We start from the raw sequence: 13,183 nt of genomic DNA, 5'->3' as shown, positions 1-13,183 counted from the left end.
CAGAGGTTCTTATGACTGTGAGAGTTTTGTACAAGATAAGAAAGAGGCTAGATGGACTGACCACACATTTTCAGGCATTGAGTATGATGGTGTGGTGGGGGAATGGCAGGTTAAGCACTCTGTCGTTGGTTGTCTGTGAAGTCTGTGATTTCAGCATGCCTTTTGCCAATGATCCTGGATACACTAGAGATGTTTACTGACCTCAATCAACAGTCTGATGGTGATTTGACCAGGTCATCTTCTAAATTCCAAACAGACAAAAGCTCTAGAAAGGTCTTTCACAACTGTAGCACAGAGAAAAAGTGGGGAGAAGTGGAAAGTTGGGAAGACTTTGCTCCAACTGCAGCAGATTACACTTCTTCCTTCTCCAAGCTTCCTTTTGTGCCCTCGCCCTGGTAGAAAATAGAGCATGTGTGGTTCACACTGTTTTCTCCCATTCTAGAAGCTCCAGGATTCTAGGACACAGAAGTGTAACCACATAAATACATGCATATACATACACACACACACACACACACACACACACACACACACACACACACACACACCTCTAACATGCTTCTACTGGTGAGACCAATAACCTCAAGGACACCTCCTTCCTTTCAGCTACCCACACAGCATTGGAATGGATAAATTGTGGGAACATTAGTCTTCCTTCCTCAGCACACCTCACCATCATCAAAGGATTCTCCATCTTGGAAATTCTGCATTGGCAGTGCCCACTGACTGATATGCTAACCAACCAGGGAAGGCTCTTGAATAGGAGCCAATCTTTGCTGAGTGGAGAGTGGATGGCACAAAAATGTCTAGCAGGAGCGAGAGGAGCTAACTCCAAGCAGAGACAAGGACTCATGACACAGAAGGCTGTCCTTTAATGTTTGGCTAAATTTCACTCGGTTCCAACTGCACAGACCACCCACCATGTTCTAAGCATTGTTTTTAGCATGAAGGAGAAACAACGGATATAACTCTACCCAGAGTAGCCACTAACTTACTGGCTGCTACCCAGGAATCAAGTGGTAAGGAAGCAAACAAGTTGGAAGTGCTATAATGGGATAATGTTCTAGGGGCGAACCACATAGGGAAGGAGCCATCAAACCCAGGGAGGAGGTTAAGGTCAACATGGAAAGTTTCATAGATGTAGTGGCATGAAGGCTAGATCACAAAGCTTAGAACTAGGGTACATCTGTGCCAGCACTTGAAGAAAAATGGATGTTTGTGGTTGAAACTATACAGGAATGCCATCCAAGTCCAAATTATTTCCCCTGTGGAGAGGGAACTGTTGGTGCTCGTGACTTTTCTAGAGACATGGGGCAGTAGAAACTTCTCTAGAGATAGTATGGCAAGAAATGTAGACTGGGTCTGAGTTTGTGTACCAGGCTCAACATCTTCCAGCCAAACGGCCTTAGAGGAGCATTCCGCCTCATCAGCCTCAGGTTTTTTAAGGTGCCCTCCGCCCTGCCTGATCCTCAGGGTGTCATGAAGACTAGAGGAGATGAGCCTGGTGCACACACTGTGACAGCTGTGTCACTGTAGAAATGAGTCATTGTTATTCTCTGTTTTGGCAGACGCCTTCCTCTCTGCCAGGCTGAGCTTAACAAAGGCCTTTTTTTTTCACTGACACACCAACTGCAAAGCTTCCAGACACATCTCTCGGGACTGCCATGAAGCCTCAGGCCTCCATTCCCAGCTTCAGCCTCCAGTCACAGGAAGTAAAGGTCTCCACAGGGAGAGTAGCAAAGCAAAGGCTTGCCTGGAAACAGGTCGCTTCGGGCCTCGTGGTAATGAGTGTGCGAGCCATGCAGGATTAATAACCACGTAAGAAGGATCTAGCAGTGGTGAGGCTTGGAGCCTTCTTACAAGTATTCACACATGCCTAAGCAGTATGTGTGATATTGAATATACAATAACAAGCCCTGGTCATCCTCTGTAAACTCCTGTGCCTCTTCCTTCTGTCCCTTTTATACTGTAAATCAATGGACATGTAAAAAAATAAGCAGAGGTTCAAAATGGAAGACCCAGATTAGGAATGGCCGAGTCTCTTGATCTTGTCAGAGAAGTGCAGTTTTGGGTGGCTTTGAGGGTTACAGCCTCACATAATGAAAAAGCCCAAGGCTTAAATTCTGAAGGAGTTGACCTCTGCAGGAACAAAAGAAGTGAAATTCGTGAATTTTAGAGAATTGTGAAAATAGCTACTTGGGTTCTCAAAGCCTGGGTTCAAATCTGAGGTCTTCCAGATGACCTGTGGCCAGGAGGCTCATAGCCTCATTTTCTCCTAAGAAAGCAGCTCTTAACCTGTGGGCCATGGGGTCAAATGGCCCTTTCACAAAGGTCACCTAACACCACTGGAAAACACAGATACTTATAGTATGATTCATAACAGTAGCAAAATAACGGTTATAAACTAGCATCAAAAATAATCTTATAGTTGGGGGTTACCACAGTATGAGGAACTGTCTTAAAGGGTCACAGGAGGAGGAAGGCTGGGAAACACTGGCCTGAGGAGCTGTTATGAATGAAGATAAAGTATCAACTGGCTTCTTCAATTTTTTATTAGTGAACATTAATAATAGATATTATCTACAGCTTTCACGGTCCTGTGTTCTCCTTTTAGGTCCTAGTCCATTGCCTTAAGTACCACACTAGACAACCATTCCAAAGCCTTCCTTCAGGGCTGGAGAGATGCTTAAAGGTTAATAATACCAACTGCTCTTCTGGAGGACTTGGGTCCAATTCCCAGCACCCATATGGCAGCTCACTACCATCTATTGCCCCAATCCCAGAGGAATCTGACACCATCTTCCAGCCTCTTTGGGCACTTCATGTGTGTATTACAGATGTGCATTTGAGCAAAACACTAATGCACATAAAATAAAAATAAAATCCCCAAAGGAAAAAGTTAAAGCCTTCATTTTGTGGGCAACAGCTCCTTTTATAAATATAACCCAAATATATAATTTTCATGTTATTAGAAGTAAAGTGGCCATTTTACCACTTTATACTAAAGTGTGAATAAATACTTTTAGTTAGGAGCTGTGCTCCCCTGGGCCTGTTACTCAAGATACATTAATCTCTAATGGAAATGCAAAATGAACTCTAATGGACCCAAGGGAATGAATTACAGGCCAACTGAAATTTTTCCAATGTCCTCAAACACCCTCAACCCAGTCATGTTGTTCTCTGTTTTGTGAAGTCCATAGTGTTTGGTTTTACTATCTAACTCTGTCTGGCTTGAAACTCACCTTGTAAACCAGCTTTGCCTCAAACTCACAGAGATCCACCTGCCTCGACTCCTGAGAGCTGGGATTTAAGGCAAGTGCTACCATGCCTCGCATGTCAAAAGTTCTTAAGTTATTCAGAGCCTTAACTCGGAGCCATTTACAATTTGACCCAGAATTTCCTCCCGATGTTATACTGCTTTAACTCAGTACTTTAGTAAAGTAGAACACCTTATTCGTGGGGCAAGTAGACTGTGCCACCAGACAGAAGAACTGGTAAAGCCGAATGAGCCCAAAGCCTGAAAATCTCAAAATGGAGCACAGCAGGAGTGGGGCTACTCCCTCCCGGTCTCTACCTGCTCTGGAACATGTAACCACAATGCTCCCAGAGGACCATGGCAATCAGCCATGTAACGTAAAAACCTGGACTTCTTCATGCTAACAAGGTATCTATTTAGGCCCCAAATATTCAACCAATGAGCTTCTCTTCCGGCATTCCTTCCCACAAAAGGTATTTAATCCCTGAGTAAGCTGTATTCGTTCACATCCACCATCAAATAAAGCAGTTTGAACAAGCAAGGACAGCTCTTCATCAAGGATCGCAGGCAGGGGCAGAGGGGGAGGGAGGGGAGGAACTAAATCTCTGACAGAAGGTTTCTCTCTTCCATACGCTTGGTTCTGGCTCTGCTGCTCCCCTTCCTGCCTGGTGCTTGGATGCCCAAAGGGAAAGCACAGACTGAGACCCATTCCCAAATCCCAGCAGCACACCAGTGGCTCCTGGTTACACAGGAAACTGGGAACCCCAGCAACTGTCCCAGACTTCACTGTTTCCCACTCCAGAAAAACACAGACTGATTGCATTCTGTCTCCCCAGATCTGCCTGCTGGCACCCATCAGCAGGGAAGCAGACACACTCAGCACCCCCCAACCCCCACCCCCATCCCCTCTCCCTCCTCCCCCACCACCACCCCCTCCCTGGCACTAAGTATTCCTCAGGGCTTACTCTGTGCTTTCTGGTCTCCACACCTCTACTTGTGCTCCTCCATCCGGCGGGAATGCATATACCCTCGGCTCTGCAGCTCGAAGCCCTCAACCTTTAGAAACATTCTGTGATTTCCCACAAGGATGTTCTCCTCCACCATGCCTCTTTTATAGTTCCTTTCCCACAGTTTATCCCTGTGTGCATCCTAACTCAAGAAGGACAAGTTCCTCCAGTACAGCACCATTCATACTTGAATTCCACCGTTTTTGTTCCCAACATAATGAGTTCCTATGGCATATAAACACAGCAGAAACGATGTGGTATTCAGAAATATAATACACTTGATGAAGCCTGTGGTTTCCCTGAGGACAGCCCAAGTGCCTGTTTGAAGCTTGACCCTGATGTAGAGGATTCAGAAAGCAAGGGATAAAGTCTGGGACAAGAGAAACCTGGTTGTTAAGAGCAAGAAGAGATCGCCAAGGGTAAAGTGGGCTGGTTTTGAGGGAGGTATTGTCCTTTCAGAGATCCTGTATGCAAGCAAAGTTATTTCTGAGAGTAGCCAATATGCTCTCAAACACTGGCATGAATTGAAGTATCAGATGGTTTCCCTGGTAACAGGGTAGGGGAAGAGACATCAGGGCATTAGCTGGACACTAGTGTGTAGCATTAGGTATTTAGAATGGATGGAATCGGGCCAGGATTAGAGATAGACAGCAAGCAGGGTGCTTGGAGTCTAAATTTTAAGAAGGCATTGACTCAGGCTCACTCAGGTATAGAATTACCATGTACACAAACCTGAGAGTGCTGCCTCTTTTTTTTTTAAACCTAGAGCCCTTCCTTGTTCTTGTCTTGGTCCTGAAGTAGAAGATTCAGAAAGCAAAGGATAAAAAGAAAGATGGTTAAAAAAACAATTTCTCTTTTTCACAGTGGTGCTTTTTACCAGTCTTACACATGAGCTATGCTACCTCTGCCATTCCCTCCATAACCATTCACCAAAGAACGGGCTCTAACTTCTCCTCACATGACCCAGAGCCTACAAGATGAAATGATGTGAAATCCCTTCCCATTTAAGGGGTGCCACAAGAAAGAGCTTCCATGGTGGGCTGCTAATCACCTCCCCAACTCTGACTTGCACTCTGTGCTCTATGTTTGTCAAGACAGTGCTATTCTGGGTACTCATTGTGGTAACTAATGCAGGGGAGAAGCATGGAGGTTCTAGAAGAAACGTCAGAAGGGAGCAGTTCTAAAATGTCTCTTGGATAGCTTTGTACTGGGATGAAGAGACATCGTTTGGCATCTATTCAAAGAGAGATGAAAGGAGTTTATTTTAAATCTTTCCAACACTACCTCAGCTATGATTGAAGTCTCAACTTCTTTAAATGACATCCACATTCTAAAACACCTATTAAATATGTCTCTAGGACTAAAGGAGAAAAAAGATGTGATGAATGGGAAGCATTCTAGCCCTGTGCCTTCCAAGTGAAAGGTCCCTACACATTCCAGCTCTTTCTAAAATATTGTTTGCTATGCCTTTAAAACTGATACAATCTGATGCAGTCTTAAGTGATATCAGATCTAGGTCATTTTTAAAGCCCAACAAAGGGTCCAGGGGAGGATGCAGTGACTGGTCTTAAATACTACAATTGCAACTGAATCCACAGGTCCCAGGAACACTTGTTTATTGGAAGCACTACTAAGATGTTCAGCTAACATGTGGCCATTAGATTCCTCTAGAACCAAACCAGCCTGCTACAGTGTCCCCACCTATTTTCATCATTAATCCATAAAGGAAAAGCCACCCTCAGGTTCAGTGACTATATGTCTGCAAAACAGTTACATTTGTTACCCTTTTTTTCTTTTAGTTTGACCCACTGAAGATCTAACCACACACAGTAAGGAATGTGCTGGAGAGGGTAGTATGAATGTACACACATGTGCCACCATACCTGTGTGGAATCCAGAAGTCAGTGTTGGGTATCTTCCCCCATCTTCATCGTCTCTTGAAGAACTTGAGGCTTAACCATTTCAGCTAGATTGGCTGACCACAAGCTCCAGGGCTCCTCTGCCTTTGCTTTCCTAGAGTTACAGGCACACACCACCAGACCCAGGTGTCTTACATGGGTGCTGAGGCTGTGAACTCAGGCCTTTATGCTTGCACAGATGGAGCTTTAACGACTGAGGCATATTCCCAGCTCAGGGAGCTGTAATATGATGGTGCAAATCTAATTAGACCTGTACTCCATCCTGGAAAACCCCACTGCTTTGTGTCACTACACAAATGTCCTCAGCACCCATACTTCTTCTCAATGTGACATCCTTGTGCAGGTATGAAGACTAACCAGTTTCCATGGAATCCCCAAAAGGCTTTAGCACCCAACATTCCAGGGTTTTATATCTAAAAACCATGGGTTGTGGTGTATTGTAGCTTGTATTGGGTATGAGAATTATTCCTGAAACATTTCAAATGTCTCAAAGCCTGGGCATCATTCCCACAGATTCTCCTTCAAATCTGGGGACTGAGGCGGGACCAAGTCCCAATGTTTTCAAAAGCTCCAAATGACTCAGGGGTGCAGGCATCACAGAGAGCCCTTGCTTTCACTGTACTTCCCACACTATGTGAGTATCTATCTCATGTGGAGCATTCTCCGAGACACAGGTCTTAGGGCCTGACTTAAGAGACTTTGATTCAGCTGGGTGAGGTGGGAGATAAAAATTTGAATTTATAAATGGACTCCTGATAATGCTAATGCCATCAACTGGGCATCATTCTTTAAGCATGCTCTAAAAGTCACAAGGAATTTTATTTATGTATCAAACCCAATTCGCCTACACTGTCTGCTTATAGGGAATGGTAAATGATATCAAACAGTGCCACTTATTTAGGCCTAATATTTGCCTGACAGTGCGTTATCTCTACCTCTGTCTCTCACTGTCTTTCTCACCCCTCCTCTTTATCTCTCCCTATGCACCTCTGCAATAACAGAATCTTGAAAGTAATTTACCTTTAATTTACAAGGCTATTTCTGAACATTTTTCTGGGTACCTCCAATATGTAACCTATAGTTAGGATTGGGTTGCGCTGGGAGTCCAAGCACTGGGTTCAGCACCACGGACAGCGCCCTCTGGTGCAATTCCAGCCTTCATAGGACAATGAGACCCAGGAAGAATGAGCTGTTACATTCATGAACACTACAGAGCTAAATATATGAAATCCCTCGATGATGCTACAAAGTTGCACAGTGTCATTTGTTTGCTGCTAGCCAGTTGCATGCACAGTAACTTTAATGCTTTAATGCTTCTCCTTCCTCGTCCTTCCTTCTTTTCTTTTCCTTTTCTTCTCATATTCTTCTTTCCATCTTCACTTTCTCCTTCTTTCCTGTTAACAATAACTATTTTGTGTCTTCCAGACTGTGTAAGACTATATCATCAAGAATTGTGGGCCCCAGGGACTGGGGAGGTCCGGTGGGGGTGGGGAAGGGGGACATCCTCTTGAAGGCAGGGGGGAAAAGGAATGGGATTAAGAACTATGGGATGGTGGACTGGGAGGAGGCAATGACTGTACTGTAAAAAAATAAAAGTAATAAAAAATAAAGAATGGTGCCTTGCACTTTGGTAAATGACCAATAAATATTTATTGAATGAAGTATCTAGATGGAAATATACCAGTATCTCCAGCTTATCATGAAACACACCAAAAAGCTTAAGTGACTTAAATTTTTATGGGGAACAAAATCATCTAGCAGGTATGTTAAAATGTTGATTTCTGGGTATGCCTCCAGAGTTCCCATTTATCGGTTCTGTGGTCTGTGGTCCAAGGTGAGAGCTGAGTTGATTCAGTGGATGACTAGAAAGTTGAAGGGGACTAAGAGTACATGCTAGGACAAGAAATTGGGAGAGATTGGAAGCCTGAGAGTAGGCATTGTCTCCCAGGAGGAGCCTCAGCATAACAAGAAAAAATGTATAGCTGTCCTCAGCCACCACAAGGCAACCTTGAACCTATTCCCACGCCTCTGGGTATCCCAAATAAAAGATGTACCTCCTTCCTCTGTGTAGATCCAGGAAAGGAGTCTATTTGTATAAGGTTACATTGCAAACTGCTCAAATTTTTATGGTGCATCTCAAGACCAATTGGAACTACCTCAGTGCCATGCTAAGAATCCAACAAGCAAGCACTCAGGCTGGATAATCTCTCTGGGTTGTTCGGAAGCAAGTACAATTTTCATGACCTCAAATGCCTATTCCAGTCTTCCCTGACAAGAGATATGTGTACAATGACACAAGAATGTGGGTTAAGCATAAGTGACACCTGCTCTGACACCTGCCAAGGACTCTGTGGTACCTTAGTCCTCAAGATCCTCAAGCAACAGCTGGCCAAGAATGTGTGCATTCTGAAGCTCACTGACAGTCTTTAGATTGTAATTCCCGTAGCATATTAGAGGATGGGACAAGAGGTTCAAGGAGGATAGATATGCAGGATGCCTTAGGAATTTGCTTCCTGAGATTGGTCCAGCCCCTGGAGAAAGGTCTGTACTTCTTGGCACCAGCATCCTTCTGATGCTTCTTCATCCTGAATCCACCATTGCACAAGCATGGACCAGGGGCAGTTCAGAGGGCAGAAGTACCACTATCCATGCCACTCAGGAAAGACCATTGGCCTTTCCTTTTTGCTACACTTACCCCTTTTAATTAGCTTAATGAAGTCATCTTCCTTATGGGAAAAAAATCCATAAAACTCAGGAGATGGTAAATAAGGAGATGGAGAAAATAATGTAAAACTAAAGCGCCCCAGTGCCATGCAGTGCTGAATTATAACGGGGTGGGGAAATCCACAGAGCATCACAGGAAACCATAGAAGGAGGCAGCTCCGCATTCTTGCTGTTGTGGTTTGAAAGTGAAATATCTCTCCAGAAGGCTCGTGTGTTTGAACACGTGGCCCCAGTTAGTGGCATTGTAGAAGCGGTTTTAGAGGCTGAAGAATGCTAGCTGGAACTTAGCAGGAGGAAAGCAATCACTAGAGAAGGTCTTGAGGTTTTCCAACCTGACCCTGTTTCATCGTCACTAACTGCAGATGTAGTGTGTCCAACTTCACACTCCTGCTGCCATACTCTCCCCTTTGTGGTGAACCATGTTCCTTCTGAAACTGAGACAAAAGAACTCCTTCCTCTCTGAAGTTGCCTCTTGTGGAGTATTTGGTCACAGCTATAAGAAAATTAACTAAACCGCCTGCCCTGCTCCTGAAATCTGGAGCTCCCTGAAGCCTACTCCTACCAGCTGCTATCCTATTAAATGGTCTGACGTGCAGCCTGGCACACCAGAGGAGTTCAGTAGATGCTAGGTTCTTAGGTGTATGAATGTATGAGGACACCCTCTCCTGTCACTCCCCTCCCACCATCATTTGCTCCATTCGCAAGGGCAAAGAGACAAGGACAGCAGTTGGTGAGTGCTTAACACTCTCCTCACGGACCTATCACTCTAGCACCAACGTGCTCTCCCTACTGAGTGAGCCTCACATAGATTTCTTTCCTTTGAATTCTCCAGGAAGATATATTGATCCAGTCCAAGTGACATCAATAGACCCAGGTAAGTGAATAAAGCTTTCGGAGTTTGCCTTAAACTATGCATGATGTAGTCTCAGGACACCACCTGGCAGCTTCTCCACTCCACCCATCCTCCTCCCACACTGCCACTTTATCATGCCCCACCTCACTCCAGTCCCACCTGACACTCCTCAGTCAGTTCCAAACCATGAGGATGTGGTGGTGGGAATTAAAGGTAAAACTGACAGGAAGCGGAAGAAGCCATGGAGTTCTACTCCACAGTCTGAAATGGACCTTGTCAGTGTCCTCAAGGGTTCAGGGCTCTCACCTCTGCTGCCCCACTTTCCACAATGAAGTCACCCAGTGAGATTGGACCCAGTGAGCCATTTCCACCACAGATTGGAGTATGTGAGTTTGTTTCTCCTTCCCCTTCTAAGAGTTCCCTCCACTGTGTGCCACCCAAGAGACACAGTGTGTGACTAGTGCTACAGACCCCCTCCCTGTAACAAGGAAGTAATAACACAGCATCTACCTCACTGGAGCCTTGTAAGGATTAACTGAGATAAAACACACACGGAGTGCTTAGCCTACTCTTGATACACAGCATTAGTAGTAAAATCAGTGGATTCTCCTGAGCACTCAGTATGCATTACCCAGCGCTTCTGTTAATCAGCCTAATCCTCATGACCACCCAGTGAGGTAAATACAATTGTCAGGACGCTCTGCAGATGTGGAAGCTAAGGCAGAGAGAAGAGATGCAGCTGGCCCCAAACCACAGTGAATAGGCAACAGAGCAGAGATTGGAACCCAGGTCCATTTGATTCCAGACTTACGTTCTTAACATCCTTTTCCATTTCTGCTCACCTGTCCCAGCTGCCTTCTCACTGTCAAATCCTGTGTCGACACGCAAGGTTGGACAGCAAGGGCCAATAGAGTTTTTCTGTAAAAAGCAAAAATAGTATTTTCCGCTTTGTGAGCCATCCAGTCTCTGTGACAGCATTTGCCTCTGCAGTGATGTGTGAGAGTGGGCAGTTACATGTACATGGCTAGCATGGCTATGGTCCAAGGACATTTTACTGACAAAATCTGGTGGCTAAGGGGGTGCTCAGTGGGTAAGTGTGCTTATTCTCCAGGACACGAAGCACTTGGGTTCAAATCTTTACAATCCACATTAAAAAAAAAAAAAAAGCCAGGTACGGTTGCATGTGCTATAACCCAACATTGGGGGACAGAGACCTATAGATCCTGATAGCTCAATGACTAAACACTCAACACAAACCAGCAAGCTTCTGCTTATTTACATGCTTCTCACGTCAATAAGATGAAGACTGAGAGGAAAGTACCCTATGTCTTGTCCTGGATGACCTCCACATGAATGCACAACGTGCAGCCATTATACACACACACGCAGATCTGATAGCTAGATCAGCCTGAAGGCCAGTTTACTGGTTCTAATCTAGATTAGGAGCACAGCTCTGGATAATGGAGGCTTAGGAAGTAGAGGCTAGACAAACAGGAAATGCTCAATGAGGTCACTTTGTCCAACAACTTCAATCAAGGCAGAAGTGCCTGTAAGCTTTGATTACAGATTCACAAGAAAGATGACTCAGCTTTTACTAGGATTTGTCAAGTAGGTTCCCACCTTCTTCCTTGGCTTCTCTACGAACTGAGGTTTTCTCTGTTGAGCGCTACCAGCCTATGCAGCAATCTCAAACCTGACCCTCACCCTATCCTAGACAGCTATGCCTCCCAAGAGACAAGGCCACTCCTTCGGGAAGCAGCAACACCCACAAAAACAGATCAGCCAGCTCCTTCTTCAGTGTGTGTTCGTGTGTGTGTGTGCGTGTGTGCGTGTGTGTGTGTGTGTGTGTGTGTGTGTGTGTGTGTGTTTTAAGAGGCATCTATTTACTGCTCACGAGACTCTCCATAAACAAAGTTTCTGGTACTATAGCCAAGACTACAGCCATCCTGCTTTCTCCTACAGACAGGACAGACACATTGGATAGAGTACTTTTCTTAAAAGAAGGGCCAATGTGACAAAAGGGTGACCACTGCAGAGGATAGCCCAACTGTCAGTAATGCAAGGGCATGCCAGCAGTACAGAGGCACCCTACCTTCTCTGTGGATGTCACCACTGAGGTAGGGGAAGGAAGGGGAGCTTGAGCTGATCTATTTCATTTACAGTTCAAGGTCATGGGATGGATGAAAAGTTCATATAATCTTCCAACACAGGCCATAGTGAGAAAGCCAACACTCAAACTGAAAGGAAGGCAGAATGAAACAACCAAGTCCATGAAGCAAGTCACACACAGTCCCAAGTGCTCTGAGGAAGGCGGGACAGGAGTGAACTTGAGTGCTGATGACTACCAAATATCTGGCCAATGGGAGTCAACTTGCTAGTGAGGGTTGCTGCTTTGGCGTCCCCAGTACTTCTCATTGTCCTTCCTAGCACTTTCTGGATCCACCTTCTGCTGCCCTGTTTCATGAGGTATCTTCCCAGTGCCAGTGGATCATCCACAAAAGACTAAACAGTCTCTACAGTGTAAGTTTTTTGTGTGGGGACAGATTGAGCAACAGAGGAAAACAAGGGGTCAAGCTGTAGCACAACTGCCCATGTAGCCTTAGTTCATAGTGACATAGTGACTGCATTAGTATATCCTCTAAGACAAGGAGGGCATCCCTAGCACTTGCTAAACTAGCCTTCAGCCATGGAATGTGTCCTATGAACATAACAGTCTCTGGCATCCTCATCAGAGTATCTGATCACTTACAAGATATTCTCAAACAGTGGCCTGTTGATAATCCCTCATGGGAAGGGTTGGGAGGGTAATTACATATTCACTGGAGAGTTCAGCTAGTCCTCCTGCACCTCTCTGCCAGCTGTGTGTAATTCTGCCCCAGCCACACATGGTCGTCAGTGATGTATAATACACGTGGTTTGGAAGGTTAGCTAGAGAGAGGACTCCATATAATGCAGCTATGGGGAAGTACTTTCCAGGCTCAGAGAGTCTCTTTAGTGGCACAGCCATTTGGGAGCTCTTGACTCTTGCTTCCTCTAGGCAAGCCCAGTAAACTCATTGGCTCATCAAGCCACACTTTGGTAAAAATCGGTACATTATTCTGTTGATTGTTTCATGTTGTCTTGGCACAAATTAGAGTCACGTAAATAAGGAGAGTCACTAAAGGAATTGTCTACTTGATGTGAGAAGACCCAGTCCGAAATGTGAGTGGCACCTTCTGGTGACCTTCCAGATAAAAAGGAGTGTGAGAGGAGCAAGATTACTCACCCTTTGCTCCTTTGGCTTTCTCTCAAGCCACCAAGTTAATTTACCCTGTGGCTGCTGCTGCTGCTGCTGCTGCTGCTGCTGCTGCTGCTGCTGCTGCTATTGCTGCTTCCTTTGTTGATACCAGAACCACCATTTCTGGGCTCCCATTGTTGAATAAAG

At 45.1% G+C, this 13,183-nt stretch overlaps 1 long non-coding RNA gene across 1 annotated transcript in view; it reads right to left on the bottom strand.

Annotated features, from left to right (window-relative positions):
* LOC147996479 (uncharacterized) overlaps nt 1-13,183 on the bottom strand; it is a 142,285-nt gene that overhangs the window by 83,540 nt on the left and 45,562 nt on the right. The window contains exon 5 of the long non-coding RNA XR_015675546.1: nt 10,602-10,677. This is a non-coding gene — a long non-coding RNA (uncharacterized LOC147996479). The remainder of the gene's footprint in view (nt 1-10,601; nt 10,678-13,183) is intronic.

This window comes from Rattus norvegicus, chromosome 2 (assembly GCF_021556685.1).
Source record: "Rattus norvegicus strain SHRSP/BbbUtx chromosome 2, alternate assembly SHRSP_T2T, whole genome shotgun sequence".
Classification (NCBI taxonomy): domain Eukaryota; kingdom Metazoa; phylum Chordata; class Mammalia; order Rodentia; family Muridae; genus Rattus; species Rattus norvegicus.
Note: the sequence above shows the minus strand (reverse complement) of the source record. Positions and strands in the feature narration are given on the sequence as shown.